Source organism: Kogia breviceps, chromosome X (assembly GCF_026419965.1).
Source record: "Kogia breviceps isolate mKogBre1 chromosome X, mKogBre1 haplotype 1, whole genome shotgun sequence".
Lineage (NCBI taxonomy): Eukaryota > Metazoa > Chordata > Mammalia > Artiodactyla > Physeteridae > Kogia > Kogia breviceps.
In genome coordinates, this window is record NC_081330.1 from 4,776,881 (window position 1) to 4,785,321 (window position 8,441).

Here is an 8,441-nt window from a genome sequence, read left to right on the forward strand (position 1 = left end):
GAATTTTTTGTGGGGGGGGGGGCGGGACACAATTCAATCCATAACTAGAGGCCACTGACCCAGGGGCAGAAATTCCTTAGATGCCTCAATGGCAAACACTTTGGAATTGTTCTCCAGGTCAGAGCTAAGGAGAATAAGAGGTCTCTCCCCAGCTTGCTCCTGCACCCTGCACATCCAAGTCCAGGCACCCGTCCCTGGGGGGACTGCAACTGAGCCTCCCAGCCGTGTCGCGAGGGCTGCCCAGAGCTCTCCTGCAGCTAAGTGGAGGGCGGGACTAACCCAAAGGTATGGAGCCAGACAAGAGGCCTCAGGCTTGGGTGTCTTTAGATCAAGGCCCGCTTTCTTTTCGCTCCCCACCCACCCGGTCCTCTGTCCTGCAGTTGACAATTAGCTCCTACTGTGGGCTAGGGAGGCAGGGGCTGGGCCCTGGGGAGGGAGCGCTCTTGAGGAGGAGAGTTGGACTCAGGAGGATTATGTCGGGCTGGGAACGAGGTGGGCACTTCTCGAAGGGAGAAGGGCTGAGCCCACAGAACAGAAATCCCATATGACCCACATGGGAGGCAGTGCTGCAAGGAAACAGCTCAGGAGGGGACGCACAGCCCAAGGGAAAGGGATGGACGTGTGCAGGGACTCGAGAGGGAGGCTCGGAGGAATACAGCTTGGCCCCTTGGTGAATCTAATGCTCTCTGGGGAGCAGAGCTTGGTTCTTCCGGGAGGGCCTGGGAAGTGGGGGCCAGGAAGGCAAGTTGTCCCTGGTGAGTTCCCGGGGCAGGAAACCCCAAATTATCTTAGGGAGGCTGCAGCTGTAGTCAAAAGGAAAGAGCCCTTGGGCTGCACGCCACCCATAGAGACACCGGGGGGCCCCTCCAGGTGGTGGGAGATCCTGGAAGGGAAGGGAGGCATCTGAAGGGGATATTTTCCTCCTGCTTTCGGGTTGGTTCTCCTCTTTGAGCTTCAGCTAATGCAAATCCGTTTTTGATAATTCTTGCTGGCAAGTTCCCAGGGCAGATAATTCCCCATCAGCACATTACGAGCACCAAAGGTGGTTATTTTCAAATTAATGGTTTGAAGCAAAATACGAGCATTGTTTTTGAACCGGGGGCCGAGAGATGGCAAAGGCACAGCGTCTAATCACTAAGGGCAAACTTTGCAATGACAGCCACGGGATTTCAAAATAATAATAATTTGCATTTGATAGCACCTTCCTTCCAAATAACCAGCTTAACACAATTAATTCATTAATGTGTTATGCTCCCCTAAGGAGCACAGAAGTAAGGTTTGCTTGTATAGTTTTCTGCTTGGAGAAACTAAGGCAGAGAGAAAAATGGATGGATGGCAGGGGTCACAGTTCCAGAAGCGCTAGGTCCACTGCTCCAGGGGTTGTGGAGAGGGCAAGGAGTCCGCCGGACAGGAGGTGAAGTCTCCTGGGGCCGAAGAGGTTAATGGAGGGTGGAAGTGTAAGATGGCCCCCAAGACCCCCTCCTCCAGTGTACATGCCCTGTGTAAGCTCCCTTGAGGGTGGGCCCAAATCGATCATCAGAAGTTCTGGGGGTGAGCTCAGCCAAGGTTGAGGTGCCCTGGCTCAGAGGGCAGGAGATGAGCTGCACCCCAAGTCCAGAGGCAGCGCAGAGGCCAAGTAAACAGCCAGCAGCGCAGGAGCTGGGCCTGAGTGCCAAGGGGCCCTGGGGGTATCTGGGCCACCCCTGGGGGGAGCGGCTGTTTCCCAGTGAGGGCTGTGCTTCAGGATGTGCTTGGTGGCTGGCACAGGACATGTTCAGTGAGCTGACGCCAAGACTTGGCTGGTTTAGGGGGTGTCTGGGGCACTTGGGGGGTGCCAGGAGGGGACCCCACATGGAACCTGCCACCACTCCCTGTCACTTGATCCTTCAGGGCTCTTTTTTGTTTGTTTGTTTGTTTTTTAACATCTTTATTGGAGTATAATAGCTTTACAATGGTGTGTTAGTTTCTGCTTCATAACAAAGTGAATCACTTATACATATACATATGTTCCCATATCTCTTCCTGCTTGCATCTCCCTCCTTCCCTCCCTCCCTATCCCACCCCTCTAGGTGGTCACAAAGCACCGAGCTGATCTCCCTGTGCCATGCGGCTGCTTCCCACTAGCTAGCTATTTTACGTTTGGTAGTGTATATATGTCCATGCCACTCTCTCACTTCGTCCCAGCTTACCCTTCCCCCTCCCCATGTCCTCAAGTCCATGCTCTAGTAGTTCTGTGTTTTATTCCCGTCCTAACCCTAGTCTCTTCATGACCTTTTATTTTCCTTAGATTCCATATATATGTGTTAGCATACGGTATTTGTTTTTCTCTTTCTGACTTACTTCACTCTGTATGACAGAGTGAAATCTAGGTCCATCCACCTCACTACAAATAACTCGGTTTCATTCCTTTTTATGGCTGAGTAATATTCCATTGTATATATGTGCCACATCTTCTTTATCCATTCATCTGTTCATGGACACTTAGGTTGCTTCCATGTCCTGGCTCTTTTTGACACCTGGGTCTAGTGAGTTCGAGGGATTGATGGAGGGATGGGGGTGGGCTGTGAACGAGGAGAAAGACATGACCACAAGGTGTCAGTAGCTTGCCGCAGGCTTCATTTGGGGAACACTTTGGCAGGTTTGCATGGGGGTGGGGATGTCCCTCACAGGACGAGACCTTCCAGAGGCCTCCACCCAGGAGAGGAAGAGAGAAGGGAATTCCCAGGAGGGGGTCAGAGCGCGGGCGGAAGTGTCTAGGTGATGTGCTCAGTGCCTTGTGGTCCTTATAGCCCCAGGGTTTCCCTTATCTATGGTGAACAGATGTCGGGCAAAGTTTCTGGGTTCTGTAAAGCAAGCAGCCTCTAGATGGGTAAAAATCTGCTTCTTTGGGCTCTGTTTGAAACCAATGGATGTGTAAAAGTTTTGAGCTTTTTGCCAGCAGGCTTTTGAGCTAACCAGTTTCAGCCGACTGTGAAGAAGTCATTGGCGCAGAGGCCACCCTTACCTCATTCAGTACCTGGAGACTCTTGGGAAGCTCTGCCTCTTCTGCTTAGTCTGGAGTTTTCTGTCCTGCAAATGCTTCAGCCCAGCTAAAGTTTGCGGCGGGGTCGGGGGCTGGGGTGGGGAGGATGCTTTTCTAAGTGAACGTCTGTGAGGGGAGCTCGCTTCCTGCTCCCTGGGTTATGCTGTGCCCTCAGAGTTGGGAATTCTGGGAGAATCTCAGCTAAGCCACCATCATCATCTGCCCAGGTCCAGCCCTCCCCAAGGTAATGTTTCCAGAGAGGTGCAGCCGCCCCCCTCTTGGGGGTTAACCTCACATCTCTGGGCCACTGCAGGGCCTGTCTTATTTGGGAAATGAGCATATGTTCAAGTGAACTGTGGTTGGAACCACCTGGGCAATTTCTGGAGAGTTACAAAAGCACGAGAGGAAATCTCTTCCTTGGAGAAGAGTGCTCTGAGCTTGGATTCCCGAGGGGTGTTTTCTCTAGAGCATTAGAAGCACCGTTATCTCCTGTTCTCTCTCCACTCTCTAAATCTTTCCCCTACCCCCCTCAAGAAGGGGGGTAGGGTGAAGCGTGGAGACTCACAGGGCTAGAAAGACAGGGCCTGAGGGTCAATTCCTGCCCCCGACTTGCCTTCTGAACTCACACGCTAGGTCCTGTGACCGCCGGGTCCAGTAGACCCCCCGGCCCATGACCCGCACAGAGCCCATCACAGGTGCCAAGGCCCTGGAGAACGCATGTCAATTTCCAGCGACCGTACCTGAAACTTCTGAGCAAGATCCCCCTTAACAAATTACCTAGATCTCGCTTCTATTACCACGAAATGTTTTCGATTTTATTTCCTTTACTAAAAAAGGGGGAAAGGGGACAAAATCGCCCAAAAGGTGTTTCCTGGAGAAACTCACAAAGCTCAACATATTCTTTGTCCGAAGCATGAGGCTCCGTGCTAACACCCTCGGGGGGTGAACACGCTCCTCAGAGTTGCCAAGAGGGGCTGTAGGATGAGAAACACCGGGCTCATCTCTGGGAAGCTGGCAGGAGGCTGATAGCGTCAACTCCGTTTCGTAGAGGAAGGAAGTGGGGCACGGAAAGGTTAAGCGTTTCCTTTAAGCCAGGCAGCAAGAGCCTGAGCCGAAGTCCTATTTCAAAGCCCAGGGCACTCGCTCTCCCGTGATGCTCTGCCTCCTTTCTGCGCTGGTGCCCACGAGTCATCAACAAGGAGTTAAGCCGCACCAGGCCTGTCTTTGAAGTGGACTGATTTAAAGCTCAGACAGTCCAAGGCCTGACCTTGACCTCTGCCAGAGTGTCTGGCCTGCCGAGGAGGTGGTGCTTTCTCCTCTCTTTGCTACTTCCAAGCGTAAGGGGTCCCATCTCACCACATCTTTCTTGAGTTGCTGACTCCAGTCAGGTCCTGATCTCAGTCTTCATGGAAGGAGGCGTTTCTGGAAGGCTGGCCCAAGGCCTTTCCTTTAGAGTCCGCTGGAAGGACCAAGAGGACGTCCCTCCCCGAGGCCTCCGGGCCCTTCTTTACTTTTGTTTCTAGGATGAAATGATGCTCTAGCAGCAATAGTATTCTGCACGGCAGTGAGAAGTAGTAGGTGGCAATGGTTAAGATCAACAGCTTTGGGGCCACACTGTCCAAATTCTGGCTGTGTGACCTTAGGCAGGCTGCTTAATCTCTCTGTGCCTCTGTCTTGTCGTCTATAGAACAGTAATATAATAGTACCTATCTCATAGGGTCATTAGGAAGATTATATAAGTTACTATATAAGAAAGTGCTAGAACAGTGCCTGGCACACAGTAACTGCCGCATAAACTGATCAGCTAGCATATCCCAGCCCTCCAATTTTGAAAAATGTCATTCTGCGTTTTTCCTCCCAGCTCTTTTCTGCACGCAGGCACACGTTTACCTAGGCATGATTATAATTTATGACATCTGGGTGTTTTTTTTTTTTTTTTTGGAGTGAAAGAGAAAACAACTTGTTTGCTTGAGAACAAATTTATAATCTGTTTAGCTCTATTTACTCAGATTAAATATTTCTTTATTATCTCCTAAGAAAAATGTTCATATTTACCCATACCGTAGGCTTCAAATTTTGGAAAGGATTTGGAATTCTTGGTGACAGTGTTACAAGCTTCAGTCTCAGCCACAGTCAGCTACATCAGCGTTCATACCTGGACAATGATCACAGCAGTGTCAGAACATCTGGCCACACCACGTGCCATTTGCCTGTTCACAGGAAATTCAGCTCAGCTGATTGCTAATGTCATGTTCACGTACAAGTGCTTTGTGCCGTGTAGTGTCTTAGTATTGCAATTTCTCACTTTGCATGCCCGGGAAAGAGACTCGGTTTAAATGAAATTTCTAGGTACCTGAAACTCCCTTGGCGCCGCCTGGAAAATGTTAAACATTTTGAAGGAAATAGTTCTAAAATATATGGCTCTTCTGCCTTAGTATATCCTTCTTACTATACAACTGAACTGAAGATAACTGAACCTTTTCCTGATGACATCACTATTGTGACCTAAAATGATAGCTTACGCTTCTCTCCCACACCAGTGGCTGCATGCCTCTCCCAGAAATGGCCCTGGTCGGCTGTGTTTTTAAGTTTTTAGTCTAGTTTTGCAATTCAACGGCCACTGCAGTTGCAATTTCATACTTTGCAAGCCTTTTTGCGCTGTGTACTAGGAATCCAGATAACTAAACATTCGATCATTTTCTCTTCAGTGCGCTTTGAATGCTAGTCCAAGGGTCTCTCATCAAATCAGTTGGCTTTGTGAGAGTATTTTCTTCCTGGCCCTCAGCTGTAAAGCCGTTGAGGTAAGTGGGAGGGTTGACTATACCTTCGAAGGCAAAAGGGGTGGTAACCTGGTACTTACGGCTGGAAAGTCTGTAAGCAGAATCATCTACCTGTCTGAAATGAGATTTTCATAAAAATTTTATTTTGCATTTTTCAATAATTCAATGCACTGGCAGTATAGTTAACGCCTCTATGAGACAGACCCACGCACCAGCTCAGCCAATATCATTTTTACAGAGACATCGTGTTGGAAAACAACAAAACTACATGAAAACGCTTGTATACAGAGTTACCATACTGAGAACAAAGCACCAACAAAACGCTGTGTGCCACATACTTGAAATGCAAAGCAACACAGGCAGATACAGTTTTCTTCGCATAAAGCACACGAAACCAGTTCTTAGGAACCAGGTACCATTTCATTCATTCCTTGATGTTTGAACAGTTACCTTGGTTGATACAGAGCATCGGAACTTACTGAAATTTTGACAAGACGAGCATGCTTGTTAAGAACAGTGACAAGCAATGGTGAATCTGCCATGAGTGTGGTTCAAAGAGCTGAATTGGATTATATGGTAAAACAAAGGGGGCGCTGTAGCTGAACCGTAACATCATGATAATAGCTTCCAAGGGAAGAGGAGTTTCCATTTCAAAGCACTGCTTTCATATAGCAATGTAGCCATGGCCTTCCTGGAACTGTACAAGAATGTTTTGCAAGAAGGAAAAGCTAAAATCCCATGAAGGACAGCAAGCCAGACGTGTTGCACATGTGCACACACACACACACACACACACACACACACACACACACACAGATGACATGTTCTACGTGGGCACTGACCCCCTACACAAAGCACATGATGACAATTAAATTCCCATTTGTATCCTGGTTACTCAATAAATATTTCCATGACACTTAAATATACAAACTTTCTGTTTAAAATATGCATGAAAATGTCTTTTATTTTCAAGAATGAGAGAAAGGTTTATAGAGTCACATCTTCATTTACAACATGTTACGGTGATCTCTCTGGTTCTTATATACAGGCTAATGCGAATGTGAGTAAATACTTCAAATGAGCGCACAAGGCGGGGATATGCCTCTTAGATACAAAGCAAACACACACGCTGCAGACCAGGCAGAAGACACCCCTGGCAAGTCTCAGGGGTATTTTTCAAGTCTCAGTCAAACGATTTTACTGGAAAAACACGTGGAGTCATTTGTTAAACTGCATTAGGTCTCAGACGATGTTAGAAAAGTGCCCTTCTGTCCTTCGTACCATTTGTCAGTGTGGAGCGTGGAAGGGCCCGGTGAACAAACAGGGAGTGTTCCTCTCTGAAAACCCATCAATGTTTGCTTAGATTTAGACTTCATTCCTGGCCTGATCTAATGCAGACTTGCCAAAGACTCCAGATTTCAATATTTTAATGAGGGATGGAGGGGGAGAGAGAGAGAGAGAGAGAGGGGGGGGGGGGAGGGAGGGAGGGAGGGAGGGAGAGAGAGGAGAAATACACATTTTGCAATCAATCAAAATATTTCTTCAGTCAATAATAAGAAACCCCTTCAAAATAAAAAAAGGAAAAAGAGAAAGAAAGAAAAAGAAAAAGATGAACCTAAACAAAACCAACTTGACTGAAGTGTTATGGGAAATTTCTGGAACAGAAATTTCTGCTTCACATTTATCATGGTACAGCAACGTCTGAAGACGTGTGCCATTGCCAGGCCTCCAACTAAAGTTCGCTGAAAAATCCTGATGTGAACTGGCTCATCTGCCTGCAACCACTGCACTTACTCCAAAATGACGTCATGAAGGTCAAAACACTGCTCCACAAAGTTCTACAACTGGACAAATGAATTCAACAGACGAGTATTTATACTGCCACATGATAATGCAGTTGTCATGATATCATGGTTTCATAATACGGCATACCTCTCCAGGTGGCATGTTTGAAATCAGAACACACCTATTTTTATTAATCTGTTACATCTGAAAAGCATGAACAAGTTACGACTCAGAAGCTCACATTGAATCCAACTATTCATTTGTTTAGAGACAGAAAGAGCCCGAGCAGGAAAGTGAAAGCCAGAGCCAGACAGAAAGAGAGAGAGAGAGACAAGGAGCAGACCCAGCCGCCACGATCAGCATCCCAGAACAGAACAGAAACCAGTCTCTTCTTGGAGGAGCCTAAGGACATGGCAGTCAGCTCACCAAGCGAGCCAAGCGGGAGAATCTTAGGGATCTTTTGATCCTCAGGGGCTCTACCGGGCTCGCGGTTAAAGGATTCATTTTATCTGAAGACAACGCTTCAGCAAACCATCTTCAAAAGCCCTATTCCGAGGATAATAGGAATAAAAACAGCCATTTGTGGAACTGAATAAGTGCGAGGGATTTCATCTCAAACGTTTCGCTTTCTAAAATACCCAGGGAGTAGAGTCATCCAGGAAGAAATCTACTTGACACATTGTCTTGAGACAGAATCAATCTCATTTGTAATATCTGTGGGTGAATATGATTGATTCATGAGGATGGTTTTGAAACAGAAAATCACCAGATGATGATGAACACGTTTCTAGCTCTCTGTAGCCACGCAAACCTGTCCATTGCCTTGGCGGACACCAAGTCCCCATGTGACTGTG